This window comes from Canis aureus, chromosome 19 (assembly GCF_053574225.1).
Source record: "Canis aureus isolate CA01 chromosome 19, VMU_Caureus_v.1.0, whole genome shotgun sequence".
NCBI classification, from domain to species: domain Eukaryota; kingdom Metazoa; phylum Chordata; class Mammalia; order Carnivora; family Canidae; genus Canis; species Canis aureus.
Window position 1 is genome coordinate 18,418,878 of NC_135629.1, and position 15,669 is coordinate 18,434,546.

The 15,669-nt window shown below is 35.8% G+C and overlaps 1 long non-coding RNA gene across 1 annotated transcript in view; it reads left to right on the forward strand.

Moving 5' to 3' along the window:
* Positions 1–321: 321 nt before the first annotated feature.
* Positions 322–15,669, forward strand: part of LOC144289704 (uncharacterized) — a 285,074-nt gene continuing 269,726 nt past the window's right edge. Inside the window, exons 1-2 of the long non-coding RNA XR_013357618.1 lie at positions 322–402; positions 10,842–10,959. This is a non-coding gene — a long non-coding RNA (uncharacterized LOC144289704). The remainder of the gene's footprint in view (positions 403–10,841; positions 10,960–15,669) is intronic.

A 15,669-nucleotide genomic window follows, 5' to 3' on the forward strand; every position in this document is an offset into this window, starting at 1 on the left:
GAAGGGCATCCTGTGTAATTGGTTAGGGATAAATACTTATCTATCTCTGGTTGGTCCTAAATTAGAGGCACGTAACAAAAATTAAGAAAGATGCCTGTTTTTATTCAAATCCTAGGCATTTTGAGCCAATTGTTACAAGGGTTATTGTTTGGCTTCCTACATCAGTTGTAAGGGATACCAACCAGACTTCCTACTAGTCTGACTTATAGGTAGTAAGCTGGCTTCCTTACAGTGGTTACTGTAGTTAATGGGGTGGTTTCCTGGGCTGGTTGCTGCAGATTATGAGTCAGAGTTCTATTTCCACGTGTTTGTTCTGGCCATTGTTCATTTGCGTTTGCAGTCCCTCACTGTTTCTGAGCTGTCTAAAAGGAAGGTAGGAAATGCACATACTTATGGATGCAGGTACATACACGATCTCTATTCATTTCTGTATCAATCTATCTTTTTGTAGATAAATATGAACTCACATTCAGGCCTTCAACTCTAATCTAATCCAACACCAAAAAGTTTATTCTAGCATCCCCTCTTAGCTTATTTGTAACCATTTTTATCCAACAGTGAAACACCTGGCTCTCATCTATGCTGTACTTACTTGTTTGATAGACCCTGGTACAGAAGTAAAGTTGTTTTTTATTTTCTTTCCTACAATTCCTAACCCATACCCTTGGGAGAAACAAATTTACCAACCAGAGCACATTACATACTGTTAGTTTCATTTTATATATGTCCCTAAAGTATCTAGTCAAAACACTGCTTCCAAAAGTTACTTAGTCACCTCCTTTCTTCTCTACCTCCTTTGGTGTAACTACGTTTTAGGTTTATTAGATTGATTTGTCATAGTCTGCATTCCATCCGGGTTCATCAGATATCTGGCTGATTTTTTAAAAAATTAGCATACAATAAAATTAGCTACTTGTGGTTTATGGTTCTTCAGATCTGACACAGTTGTATCACTTCCAAATTCTGTTGTACTGTCTCTGCAGAGCCAACGCCTACTTAGACTTCAAGTTAAAAAAAAAAAACAAAAACGGAATCTTTTGGGGTCAGGACCAAGATGGTGACATAGTAGGTTCCCAAGCTTATTTCCTCCTACAAATGTGCAGAATGTACAGCTACCCATGGAACAATTCCTTCCGAAAGAAATCCGAAAACTACCTGAGTGACCACTACACATCAAACACATGAGAAAATGCAATGAAACAGGTAGGAAAGACTAGGACATACCCTCACCATAAACCCCACAAAACTCTGACACAGCTCCATACAATGTGGAGGAAACCCCTAAGCTGTAGCTTCTCCCCGAGGAGAGAAGCATTGGGACCCTATACCTGATACCTCAACTTTTAAGACCATGCCCGGAGGGATGGGCTCTCAAGATATGTAGCTCTGAAAGCCAGCAGGGCTATGTCTCTGAGGCCCATGAGACCTCAGCAGTTCGCAACAGGCACACAGCCCTCACTCTGGCTATGCCCCCAGCACAGAGGGGGCAGCCAAAATTCAAAATCTCCTGTCTCCCAGCTTTCCCTGAATGAGCTTTATCTGCATGGCTTAAAAGCTGCTGCCTACTTGTGATGAGCACCAGGTGCTATATGCTAAGTGGTGAATCACTAAGTTGTACACCTGAAACTCATATTACACTGTATGTAAACTAACTGGAATTTATTTTTTACTCTTTATTTTTTTTATTTTTATTTATTTATGATAGTCACACAGAGAGAGAGAGAGGCAGAGACACAGGCAGAGGGAGAAGCAGGCTCCATGCACCGGGAGCCCGACGTGGGATTCGATCCCGGGTCTCCAGGATCGCGCCCTGGGCCAAAGGCAGGCGCTAAACCGCTGCGCCACCCAGGGATCCCACTAACTGGAATTTAAATAAAAACTTGAAAGAAAAATAAAATAAAAGCACTGCCTAAGGGCCAGGCTTCTGATCTAGAAGGCACTAGGAGTAGGCTGTGAACCTTTCAGAAATGAGGGAAAATAGAGGACTAATCTCCTGCCTTCTTTTTTTTTTTTTTGTATATTTTTTATTGGAGTTGATTTGCCAACATAAAGCATAACACCAGTGTTCATCCTGTCAAGTGCCCCCTCAGTGCCCGTTACCCAGTCACCCCAACACCCCCCCACGCCCACCTCCCTTCTACTACCCCTTATTTGTTTCCTAGAGTCAGGAGTCTCTCATGTTCTGTCTCCCTCTCTGATATTTCCCACTCATTTTCTCCTGCCTTCTTTTAATCTTCCCTGTAACCAGCGTCGCCCTGAAAGGAGCTTGTGCACATGTCTGTGCCTCAGCTTTTATAAGCCCCTGCCCAAGAGATGGCCCCAGGATCAGCTGGTTAAGATGGCTAAAAGGGCTACTATTTATGAATCCCATAGGACTATAGCAAATAAAGAAGCAATTTTTAACCGGCTATCCCCAGAAGGCTCAGCACAGAGGGAGCGGACAAAATCATTCATCTCCTAGACTTTACCTTAAAGAGGTTTACCTGCATACTTGGGGCACCTGGGTGGCTCAGTCAGTTAAGCATCTGACTCTTGGTTTCAGCTCTGCTCATGATCTTGGGATTGTGATATTGAGCCCACTGCACTGGACTCTCCACTCAGTGGGAATCAGCTTGAAATTCTCTCCCTCTGTCCACCCCACCCCCCGCCCAGCACTCACTGGTTTGCTCTCTCTCTCTCTCTCTCTCTCTCACATGTGCATGCACACCTCCTCTCTAAAATAAATAATTTTTTTTTAAAAAAAGAGGTTTATCTAAATACTTTATTTTAAAAAAGATTTTATCTATTTATTCATGAGAGACAGAAAGAGAAAGGCAAAGGCAGAGGGAGAAACAGGGAGCCTGATGCAGGACTCAATCACAACCTGAGCCAAAGGCAGATACATAGCTGCTTAGCCACCCAGGCACCCCTATCTGAATATTTTTAAAAGCCATTGTCTGAGGTACATAAGTTCCCCATAAGAGAACCTTCATAGGACCACAAACAGATTTTTCAGCAGAAATCATGCAGGCCAGAGGGAATGGAATGACATATTCAAATGTTAAAAGAAAAATGAAACAGGGACACCTGTGTGGCCCAGCGGTTGGGCGCCTGCCTTTGGCTCAGGTCGTGATCCCAAGGTCCTGGGATGGAGTCCTGCATTGGGCTCCCCGTGAGGAGCCTGCTTCTCTGTCTGCCTATGTCTCTTCCTCTCTCTCTCTCTCAGTCTGTGTCTTTCATGAATAAATAAATAAATCTTTCAAAAAAAAAAAAAGAAAAAGAAAAATGAAACAAACCGAATAAGAAAGCTCTACCCAGCAAAGCTTGCCTTCAGAAGTAAGGGAGAAATAGTTTTCCAGATAAACAAACAAACAAAAAATGAAAAGAATTCATCAATACTAGACCAAATTTACAATAAATGTTGAAGGCAGTTCTTCATATTGAAACAAAAGGAAGGTAATTAGGAATAAAAACATATGCAAGTATAAATCTCATTGGTAAAGGTAACTATTTGGTTAAATCCAGAATATATTAGTGATGTAATGGCGGTAGTTAAATCACTTATAACCCTAATAGAAAGGTCAAAAGAGAAAGTATTAAAAATAACTATAATAATTTGTTAATGGACACATAATGTAAACATGTAAATGGTGATATTAAAACACAAAATATGGGGTTGACAGAGTTTTGGTATGCATCAAAGTTTAAGTTATTATCAGCTCAAAATAGAATGTTATAAATGGGTTTTATTTAAGACTCACGGTACCTATAAACAACAACAACAACAAAACCCGTAGTATATACACAAAAGATAAAGAAATCAATATATAATAATACATAAGAAAAATCAAATCACCAAAAGGAGAGAATAAGGAAGGATAAAAAGAACAAGGGAATTAGAAAACAAACATAAAACAAGCAACAAAATAGCAATAGTTAAGTCCATACATACCAATAAATACTTTAAGTATAATGAACTAAATTCTCCAACCAAAAGACATGCAATGCCTAAGAAAAACAAAAACAAAAGAGAGGACCCAACTATATACTGCCTATAAGAAGTTCACCTCAGCTTTAAGGACACATAGACTGAAAGTGAGAGGATGAAAAAAGATAAACCAGGCAAATGGAAACCAAAAGGAAGTTTGAGTAGCTACACTTATATCACACAAAATAAATTTTAAGGCAAAGACTGTAGAAGACATAGAAAGCCATTACATAATGATGAAGGGGTCAATCCAACATAAGGATATAACATTTATAAATATTTATATACCTGACATAAGAGCACTGAAATATATAAGCTAAACATTAAAAAGATCTAAAGGGAGAAGTTGATAGCAATGTAATAATAGCAATTTCAATACTCTAATTCCAACATTATATAGATAATCTAGACATAGAATTAATAAAAAAAAATTGGATGAAACTACTTATTAAACCTAACAGATATATACTGAACATTCCATCAACAGCAGCAGAATGCACACTCCTCCATAGTGCACATGGAACACTCTCTGGAATAGATCTTGTGTGAGGCCACAAAACAAGTGTTAATAAATTTAAGAATATTGAAAACATATTTAAACACCTTTTCCAGCCAAAATGGTATGAAACTAGAAACCAATTATAAGAATACTAAAAATTAACAGATATGTGGAGATTAAACATGTTACTGAACAACTGAAGTGTCAAAGAGGGAATCAAGAGAAACCAAAACTATATTGAAACAAATGAAAATGGAAACAAAACATCCTAATGCCTATTAGAATCAACAAAAGCAGTTCTAAGAGGGAAGTTCATAGTAATAAAAGCCTATAGTAAGAAAAATGAAATACATCAAATAAACTAACTTAGGCACCAAGGAACTAGAAAAACAAGAATATACTAAGTGCAAAGTTAGCAAAAGGAAAGAAATAACAAAGATAGCATGGAAATAAATGAAATAAACTATCAATGCTGAAATTGGAAGAAATAGAAAATTTGAACAGACCCACGACCAGCAAAAAAATTGAATCAGTAATCAAAAATCTCCCAACAAACAAAAGTCAAGGGCCAGATGGTTTCCCAGAAGAGTTCTACCTAACAATTAAAGAAGAGTTAATACCTGTTCTTCTCAAATAGTTCCAAAAAAATAGAAATGGAAGGAAAACTCCAACTCCTTCTACAAGGCTAGCATTACCTTGACTGCAAAACGAGATAGAGACCTCACTCCAAAGGAAAATTACAAGCCAATATTCCTGATGAATACGGATGCAAAAATTCTCAACAAGATACTCGCCAATAGTATCCAATAGTACATTAAAAGAATTATCCACCACAGTCAAGTGGTATCTGTACCTGGGCTGAAGGGATGGTTCAATATTTGCAAATCAATCAACATGATAAACCATATTAATGAAAGAAAGAATAAGAATCATATGGTTCTCTCAATAGATGCAGAAAAAGCAATTGATGAGATACAGTATCCATTCTTGATAAAACCCTTCAACAAAGTAGGGATAGATGAAGCATACCTCAACATCATAAAGGTCATATACGAAAGACCCACAGCTAATATCATCCTCAATGGGGAAAAATTAGAGCTTTTCCTCCACAGTCAGGAACAAGACTGTGATGTCCAATCTCACCATTACTATTTGACATAGTACTAAAAGTCTTAGCCTCAGCAATCAGACACCAAAAAGAAATAAAAGGCATCCAAATCATCATGAAAGAAGGCAAACTTTCACTATTTGCAGATGACATAATACTCTATGTAGAAAACCCAAAAGACTCCACCAAAAAATTGCTAGAACTAATACATGAATTCAGCAAAGTTGCAGGATATAAAATCAACATAAAGAAATCTGTTACATTTCTATTCATCAATAGTGAAGCAGCAGCAAAAGAAATCAAGGAATTTACATTTACAGTTCCATTTATAATTGCACCAAAAACCAGAATCCTAGGAATAAACCTAACTAAAGAGGTAATAAAAGATCTGTACTCTGAAAACTATAGAACACTTATTAAAGAAATTGAAGAGGATACAAAGAAATGGAAGAACATTCTGCGCTCATGGATTGGGGGAAAAAAAAAACATTGTTAAAATGTCTATACAACCCAAAGAAATATACACATTTAAAGCAATTCCAGTCAAAATACCAACAGTGTTTTTCACAGCTAGAACAAAAATCCTAAAATTTGTGTCGTATCACAAAAGACCCCAAATAGCCAAAGCAACCCTGAAAAATAAAAGCAAAGTTGGAGGCATCATGATTCCAGAATTCAAGCTATATTACAAAGCTGTAGTCATCAAGACAGTATGGTACTGGCACAAAAACAGACACATAGGTCAATGTAACAGAATAGAAAACTAGAATGGACCCACAACTCTAGGGTCAACTAATCTTCGATGAAGCAGAAAAGAATATCCAATTAAAAAAGGAAAAAGGTAGTCTCTTCAACAAATGCTATTAGAAAACTGGACAGCCACATGCAGAAGAATGATACTGGACCACTTTCTTACACTATACACAAAAATAAACCCAAAATGGATGAAAGACCTAAAATGTGAGATAGGAATCCATCAAAATCCTGAAGGACAATGCAGGCAGCAACCTCTTCGATCTAGGCCACAAAAATTTCTTGCTAGGCATGCTTCCAAAGGCAAGAGAAACAAAAAGCAAAAAGTTAACTACTGGGATTTCATTAAATAAAAAGCTTCCACACAGCAAAGATAATAATCAAAACTAAAAGGCAGCCTATGAAATGGGAAAAGATATTTGCAAATGGCATATTTGACAAAGGGCTAGTATCCGAAAATCTATAAAGAACTTATCATTGTTAACAACCAAAATCAAATAATGTAGCTGAGAAATGGGCAGCAGACATGAACAATCATTTTTCCAAAGAAGATATCCAGATGGCTAACAGACACGTGGAAAGATGCTCAACATCAACTCCTCATACAGAAATACAAATCAAAACCACAATGAGATACTAAACTCACACCTATCAGAATGGCTAAAATGAACAACTCAGATAAACAACAGGTGTTGGTGATGATGAGGAAAAAAGGGAATCCTCTTGCACTGTTGGTGAAACTGCAAATTGGTGCAGCCACTCTGGAAAATAGCATGGAGGTTCCTCAAAAAGTTCAAAATAGAACTATCCTACAACCCAGCAGTTGCACGACTAGATATTTACCCAAAGGATACAAAAATACTGATTTGAAAGGGTACAATGACTATGGAAAGAGCCCAAATGTCCAATGTCCAATGACTGATGAATGGATAAAGAAGAGCTGATATATGTATATGTATACCAACAGCGTTTTTCAGAGCTAGGACAAAAATCCTAAAATTTGTGTGGAATATATATATATATATCAAACATTATATATATTATATATATATATAAATATATATTTAACATTGTTAAAATGTCTATACTACCCAAAGCAATCTACACATTTAAAGCAATCCCAATCAAAATACCAACAGCATTATATATACATAATATATAAGTATATAGATATATACACATTTTATATACACATATATATATACATGTTTTATATACACACACATAAATATACGCACACACACAATGGAATATTAATCAGAAGAATGAAATCTTGCCCCTTGCAGCAACGTGGATGGAGCTAGTGTGTATTATGCTAAATGAAGTAAGTCAGTCAGAGAAAGACAAACACCATATGATTCCACTCATACGTGGTATTTAAGAAACAACAGATGAACATAAGGGGGGGGGGAGAGAGACAGAGAGAGAGAGAGAGAGAAGGAGAGAGAGAGAAAGAAACCAACCATAGGAGACTTTTAACAATAGAGAACAAAATGAGGGGAGGGATGATGGAAAGAGGTGGGTGGGGGATGAGCTACATTAGTGATGGGTATTAAAAAAAGCACTTGTTAGGATGAGCACTGGATGTTGTAAGTGATGAACCACTGAATTCTACTCCTGAAACTCATATTGCACTGTATGTTCACTAACTAGAAATAAAAAGGAACTCTTTTGCACTGTTGGTGCAAATGTAACCTGGTGCAATTGCTGTGGAAATCACATGGAGGTTCTTCAGAAAGTTAGAAATAGAATTACCTATGATCCAACAATTGCACTACTATGTATTTACCTCCAAATACAAAAACACTCAAAGGGATACACGTAACCCTATATTTATAGCAGCATTATTTACGATAGCTAAATTATAGAAACAGCCCAAGTGTCCATTGATTAATGAGTGGATAAATAAGAAAATAAGACGTGGCATGTACGTGTGTGTATATATATTCATTTAGCCATAGAAAGAATGAAATCTTGTCATTTGCCACAACATGGATAGAACTAGAGAGTATAATGCTAAGGAAAATAAGACAAAGACAAAAACCATATGATTTCCCTCATGTGGAATGTAAGAAACACAACAAACAAACAAAGGAAATAAAATGAGAGAGAGAGAGAGAGAGAAACACAAACCACGAAACAGACTCTTAAGTATAGAGAACAAACTGATGATTATCAGAGGGGAGGTAGGTGAGTAGATGCTTGAAACAGGTGATGAAGATTAAGGACTGAACTTGTTCTGATGAGCACCAGGTGATGTATGGAGTTGCTAAATCACTATATTGTACACCTGCAACAAATATAACACTGTATATTAACTATGCTGGAATTAAAATGAAAGATTTCATTAATTAATAAAATAAATTTTAAAATAAATGGTGTTGGAAATTGGACCACCACATGCAAAGGAGAAGAATGAAAATGGATTCCTATGTACACCAGACACAAAAATCAACTCAAATGGAGTAAAGACTTGAATATAAGACCTGGAACTGTATATATCCTAGAAGAAAATACAGGGGGTAAGCTCCTTGACAATGGTCTTGGCAATGATTTCTTTTGGGTTTGACATCCAAAGCAAAGCCGACAAAAGCAAATATAAACAAGTGGAACCACATCAAACTTAAAAGCTTCTAGACAGCAAAGGAACCCATTAACAAAATGAAAAAGCAACCTATCAGATGGGAGCAAGTATTTGCAAACCACATATTCAATTAAGGGTTAATATCCAAAATATACAAGGAACTCACAACTTACTAGAAAAAAAACCAAATATCCCAATTTTTTAAATGGGCAAAATCCTAAATAGATGTTTTTCCAAAGAAGATATACAAATGGCTAGCAGGTACATAAAAATGTGCTCAATGACATTCATCATCAGGGAAATGAAAAATTGAAACCACAATGAGATACCACCTCACATCTGTTAGGATGACTATTATCAAAAAGACAAGAGAAATGCTGGAAAGGATGTGGAAGGATGCGGGGGGAAAAAGGGCAAGCTTTGTGCACTGCTGGTGGAATTTACACTGGTATACTCACAATGGAAAACAGTATGAAGCTTTCTCAAAAATTTAAAAATAAAGTACAATATGATTCAGTAATTCTACTTATAGGTATATACCCAAAGGAAATGAAAGCATTATCCCGAAGAGATATCTGCATTCCCATGTTCAATGCAGCATTATTCACAATAGTCAAGGTACGGAAACAACCTAAGTGTCCATTGACAGATGAATTGATAAAATATATACATATACATAGAATATAATACTATTGAGCCTTAAAAAAGAAAGAAATCCTGTCATTTGCAACAACATGGCTCAGCCTGGAAGGCATTATGCTCAGTGAGATAAGTCAGACCAAGAAATATCACATATCAGTCAAACTCAGAAACAGAGCAGAAAAGCAGTTATCAGGAGCTGGGCAGTGGGGGAAACGGAGAGGTTGGTAAAAGGGTATAAACTTTCAGTAACAAGTGAATAAGGTCTGAGGATTTAATATATAACATTGTGACTATAGTGACAATGGTCTATTGTATAAATGAAATTTGCTAAGAGAGCTTAAACTTTCTCCTCATCTCATTAAAAAAAATAAGGTGATTATGTGAGATGATAGATGTGTGAATCAACTGGATGATGGGAATCCTTTCACAATGTATAACTATATTGAAACATCACATTGTACATTTCAAACAGCTCACGAATTTATAAATTATGTATCAATAAATTGGAAAAATAAATATGAAATACTTTATTGTAATAATTATGAGTTAACATTCCAAAAGATTGGGGGATTTCAGGGTTAATATATGGGTTTTAAGTGAAACCAATATTTTGTGTCCCCAGAGCAATCTCTAGATGTGACTCTTTGTTCTTATCATCCTTAGCCTTTTGAGCACCAAGCTCATATCTATTAGAGAAGAAAGATCCTTTTTTTCTTTTTATAATTCTTATGTGTGATTTTCTCCTTTAGTGAGCCTCTTTTGTAATGTCCCTGTAAATTCTTACTGAAGGAGTTAGAGTGGTCTTTTCTTGCAAATAAGGATACAGTTGCAAAATCTGAATTAAAATTTTTGGATTTCCTCCTCCCTAAGTTTAAATACACAACAAATTTACTGTTGTCCAGGCCCATATACCTAGTAGAGATTTCTATTACCCCTTTTTCTTCAAATATTGATTTGAGTCTTATAAATATAGTCTTCTCAGAAACTGAAATATTAATTTAATTTCACCAGGATATACTTCATTATTTCCTCTCTAGTTTATTATGTTTCTCAATTTTGTTTGTAAATGAAAGTTTAGATAATTTCAGATTGAATGTGTACTATTTTACTATCAACTTTAGTTTGGCTTTAACACAGAAAGAGATCTCAGAGCTTTTGGGTTTTTTAAATTTTGTATATAATTTACTTTATTCTTTTCTATTTTCTGAGCACAGTTGATACACAATGTTACATCACTTTCAGATGCAGAGATCTCAGAGTTTGTTTGTTTTTTTTTTTTCTTGTCCAGACCACTAAATTTTCAAGACCAGAATACAAAGTAAAAGTCCAATTATGTCAAGGGAAAAATAGAAGTTTAAAGAAAAGAACTGAATCTGGACTTTTTAAAAGAAAATCTGTAATTAAATGTAAGTTTTAATGATCTATTTGCTTATCCTTTCATATCATTATTAGTTGAAAATCAACTGTATTGATGAATCAAAACCTGTGTAAAAATTTAGTCTCATTTTATCCCTAATATTGCCCATTAAGGGTAATAAAGATTTTTAACTCCAGCAAGTTTTTTTTTTTAAGATTTTACTTATTTATTCATGAGAGATATACAGAGAGAGGCAGAGACATAGGCAGAGGGAAGAAGCAGGCTCCCTGTAGGGGGCCCAATTTGGGACTCTATCCTGACCCCCAGACTCTGGGATCACGCCCTGAGCTGAAGGCAAACACTCAACTGCTGAGCCACCCAGGTGGCTCTAGCGAGGTTTAAGGAAGTATTTCTAAAAAGCTTTATTTCTTGAAATAATGCTTAGCACATAGTAGGTATTTAACAACTTTGTGTTTGATTAAGTTGAAATAATGAAGAGAATTTATAACTTTTGCTATTTCAGCTAAATTATGTACATATTAAATAAGACTATTCATGAATACATTTAAAAATGAATACCCACAAATTATACTCCAAATTATTATTAATATTTACCACGCTATTGTGAACAAATATATTAAATGTTAGCCTTATAATTCAATTGGAGTATCAAGAAAAAGACTATTTTAGAAAACCAAAGTAATGAGGTCACAAAAATATTTTTTCTATTTGCACATTATCCACTTAACATGTTAATATGGAAATGGAAAATTAGTTTATATCATGAATTTATTATTTAGTTTTAGTAAAATTTAGTAAAATTTACATAAATGAATTAAAACTACTTAAACAGATTTGCTGTGAAATTAACATTCTTTACTAAAGTAATTATATGAAGATGATATTCATGTTACATGTTCTTTCTTTACCCCTCATTCACCTCTAGCCACCCATTCAAATAATTACAAATCTCATGTGTTTCAATTGACAGGTAGCATTTTATCATCCTCATTCTTGAAGACAGACATTAATTATTTTTGATTTGTCTAAACGACAAGGTTACTTGAGAAAAATTGAAATCTTTATTTAAGAATAGGTTCAAATCTTTATTCCAGCTTTTTCTAGCTATGTTTCCTTAACCGAATTATGTAACATCTCTGAAACTTCGTTTTACTTCTCTTTATAAATAAGGGTCCTAATATCGACCTTATAGCTCTGTTGGGGTGTATAATTATCAGAATCATCATTATTTTAATGCTGGAAATGTTTGATTCTGGTTTTCATTTTCAAACTCCCTTGGCAGCTACAAACATCAGGAACAGTAACTAATTAATGGAAAATATTTTTAAATGTTATAATTCTGCCAGATAAGTTAATTGTTTTTAATAATGATGGTACAAAACTTAAATTTAAAATCATGATGAAGGGGATCCCTGGGTGGCTCAGCGGTGTAGCACCTGCCTTTGGCTCAGGGCATGATCCTGGAGTCCCGGGATGGAGTCCCACATCAGGCTCCCTGCATGGAGCCTGCTTCTCCCTCTGCCTGTGTCTCTGCCTCTCTCTGTGTGTGTCTCTCATGAATAAATAAATAAAATCTTAAAAAAAAAAAAAAAGAAATCATGATGAAGGGGCACCTGCATGGCTCTGTTGGTTAAGCATCTGCCTTTGGCTCAAGTCATGATCCCCAGGTCCTGGGATCAAGCTCCGTATTGTGTGTGTGTGGGGAGTCTCTGTTCAGCAGGGAGCCTGCTTCTCCTCTCTGCCCCCTGCCCCCTGTCCACTGCCCTCTGCCCCCAACTGATGCTTCCTCTGTCTCTCTAATGTCTCTGAAACAAATAAATAAAATCTTTAAATATTTTTTAAAATCACGCTAAATTGGGATCCAACTTGATAGCTTATCAATATTGTCCAAAGTAACAGATTGCCTCTTTGAAAGCTTACTGAAATATGGCAAATCAAGGTGGATGGTAAAGTTCTTTTCTTAAGAGAATGACAGAATTATGTGATATCCTGGTTCTGAGACTATATTTCCACTTATTAAAATATAAATGTTTCTTGTTATTATGAAGGGTAATTATCAATAAGAATACTAATGAAATAATACTGAGAGAAAACTTTCTGTTTTATTATAAGGGGAAGCAGCTTGATATAGGAAAATACATAGGTTTTTAAATCAGAAGGAAGTATATTCAAGTCCAAATCTCCACCGATTAATATGAAATAGCTACACCTCTGACTCTTAGTTTCCTCATCATTGATAAAAGATAATAAAGTTTCTCTGTCAGAGTTGTTATGATGGTAAGACATAATACTTATGAAGATATTAGTGTGCTATTTGGTACCTAACAGGCCCTCATTCCATGATTATGGTTCCAATGATGAGAATGTGTTCTGTTTCTATAAGCATCCCTATCGAAAATGTGGGCAGACACTTTGACAAGTATTCATCATGCATTCATTAGATGTATTCATTCACTCATGCATCCATCCATCTGTCCATCCATTCATCATAATTTCAAGGCAAGATCAAGGCAGTGAGGACAACTAAGTGAAATAAATCAACAGAACTAACTACAATGCAAAGCAAAGAGATCGATTATTGAAGTAGAAACAGTCACCAGAATGTGAGAAAAGGAAACTATTTCAGGAAAGTACCACTGAGAAGCTAGAACTTAAGATTGGTCATGGAAGAGATGAATACCGTTCCTAAAATTTGAGAAGTTGTAGAGAGGATATACACTTTGAAAACAAGAGTGAGTTCCACATATAACCTGAATATGAGCCTCATGTGACCCATTCTTCAGCAAACAGATCCCAGTAACAAGAAGAAAGTAAGTCCAATCTTATAATTTTATCTCTCCAAGAACATCAAAGGCTATGCAATTTAAAACCTACTTCTGCCGTTCTTTTCATTCTGTATTTTTTTTTACCCCCTTCTGCTTCCCCTGAAGCATCTCTTCCCATTTCTCCTTCTCTATACAGCATCAAAATATACTTCATCCCAAGAGGTCTTTTCTTTTCCATTTCTTTTGCTGTATTTCTCTTTATTCTTATTTCTTATAGGAGTTACTCTTGACACAATTCAAATTCCCTATTCTGATTTTCTCTCCACTGATTAGCATGATCTGCATAAAAAGGAGCAAGAACTAGGGCAGGGGTTCTTTTCCAAGGGATTCGAGGAGAGGACTGTATTTCAACATAATTGGTTTCTCTGATAATCTTATGCATTTTATTTCATGCATTTAGAAACACCATTTTGAGAAATAATCCATAGGTTTCTCTAGATTGCTAAAGTCAGGGCAAAAAACATGTTTAGGAACCCTTGAAGTGAGGCTAAAGTAGAGCAATTGAAAATGGCAGTGAATATTTACTCATTCAAATTTTTGTCCACATTTCACTTGAAAGCCCCTGCAGTTTTGTGGAAAGCAGTAGGCAGTCACTGTGGCCAAAACTTATCATGAGGATAGGAAGTGAAGGGAGATGAGACATTGATTTCTATGTGAACAAAAACAGAAATGACACACAAAACAGCCACTATGCTGTGCATAAACAGTAGCAGTCTCTTCATAAAAACAGAAAGGACTCATTTTCTGTATTTTTCTTTCCATGCTCTTTTAGATTATCCTGCCACTTCTCTCATTAGCTTTCCTAAAATTATCCATAGTCCAAATCTAGCAAAGAAATAGTCAAACTTACTAAAACTTCTAATTTCAAAGGAAATTAGTTGCTACCTCAAATTAAACGGAAATCAGCTGTCATAGTTCAAATATTTCACAGCAGTTACCCAGCCACCTAATTCCCGTCCTGTCTCCCGTTATACCCTCCACACCTCTTCTAATACCTTAACTAGAAATTTTCAAGGGAGTAGATTTCTGAAAGACATTCCTGTCAGCTTTTAGTGTTGCTAAAAAATCAACCCACCTGCCACCAGCTGTGTGACAGTTTATATAGTGTTGCCAGGCCCATAATGGTTCAGAGTATTTGTGAATATATTATTTTTGACAGGTTCCTCTCCCAATTAAGGACCACACAGAACTCTCCATTCTCAGTCAAAATTCCTAGAAGTGTTATCCCTTGGGCAGCTAAGCAATTTTACAGGTAGGAAAAAAATAAAGTCTGTAGGTTTTCAGGAGGATATGGGAAGGGGCACAAATCAGCGGGCAGTTCATTCTTTTACATCAGTGGGCAAGTCTTCAGGGGCAGCGCTGACTGCCAATTTGCAGGATGTTAAGTCACCTTCTGCCATCAGCTCTGTGGCAATGGCAAAACTATCCCATAATACCCAAACTTACACTTTTGTGAAGGCAGCAGAATGCCAATTATTCTCACAAGTACAAGACTCAGAACAGACCAAACCACATTTTAAGTTTTTCTCCTGAGGACAGATTGAATATGGTGGCACTTTTCAAGTAATGGCCACTTAAAAGATGAAGCTATTGTATAAAAATATAGGGATGTCATAAATAAGTTTAAATCGGCTCTCCTGGTTTATAGTCACCAATCAATGGGAAGTGATTTTCTTTTGCAATTTAACACACCTGACAACTTCAAATGTATTAAATAATGTAGCTGACCAATGATTATACTAGCTAACATGTATTCTACTGCCAGCAACAAAATGTATTGAGTGCTTGGTATGTATCAAGTACTTTATACATATGTGGGTGAATCCATCTAATTTCTATCCCACAAATCATCTCATTTAGACACTAAGACTATCATTTTAAAGAAAATAAAACTAAGAAGGTAAGGCATTTGC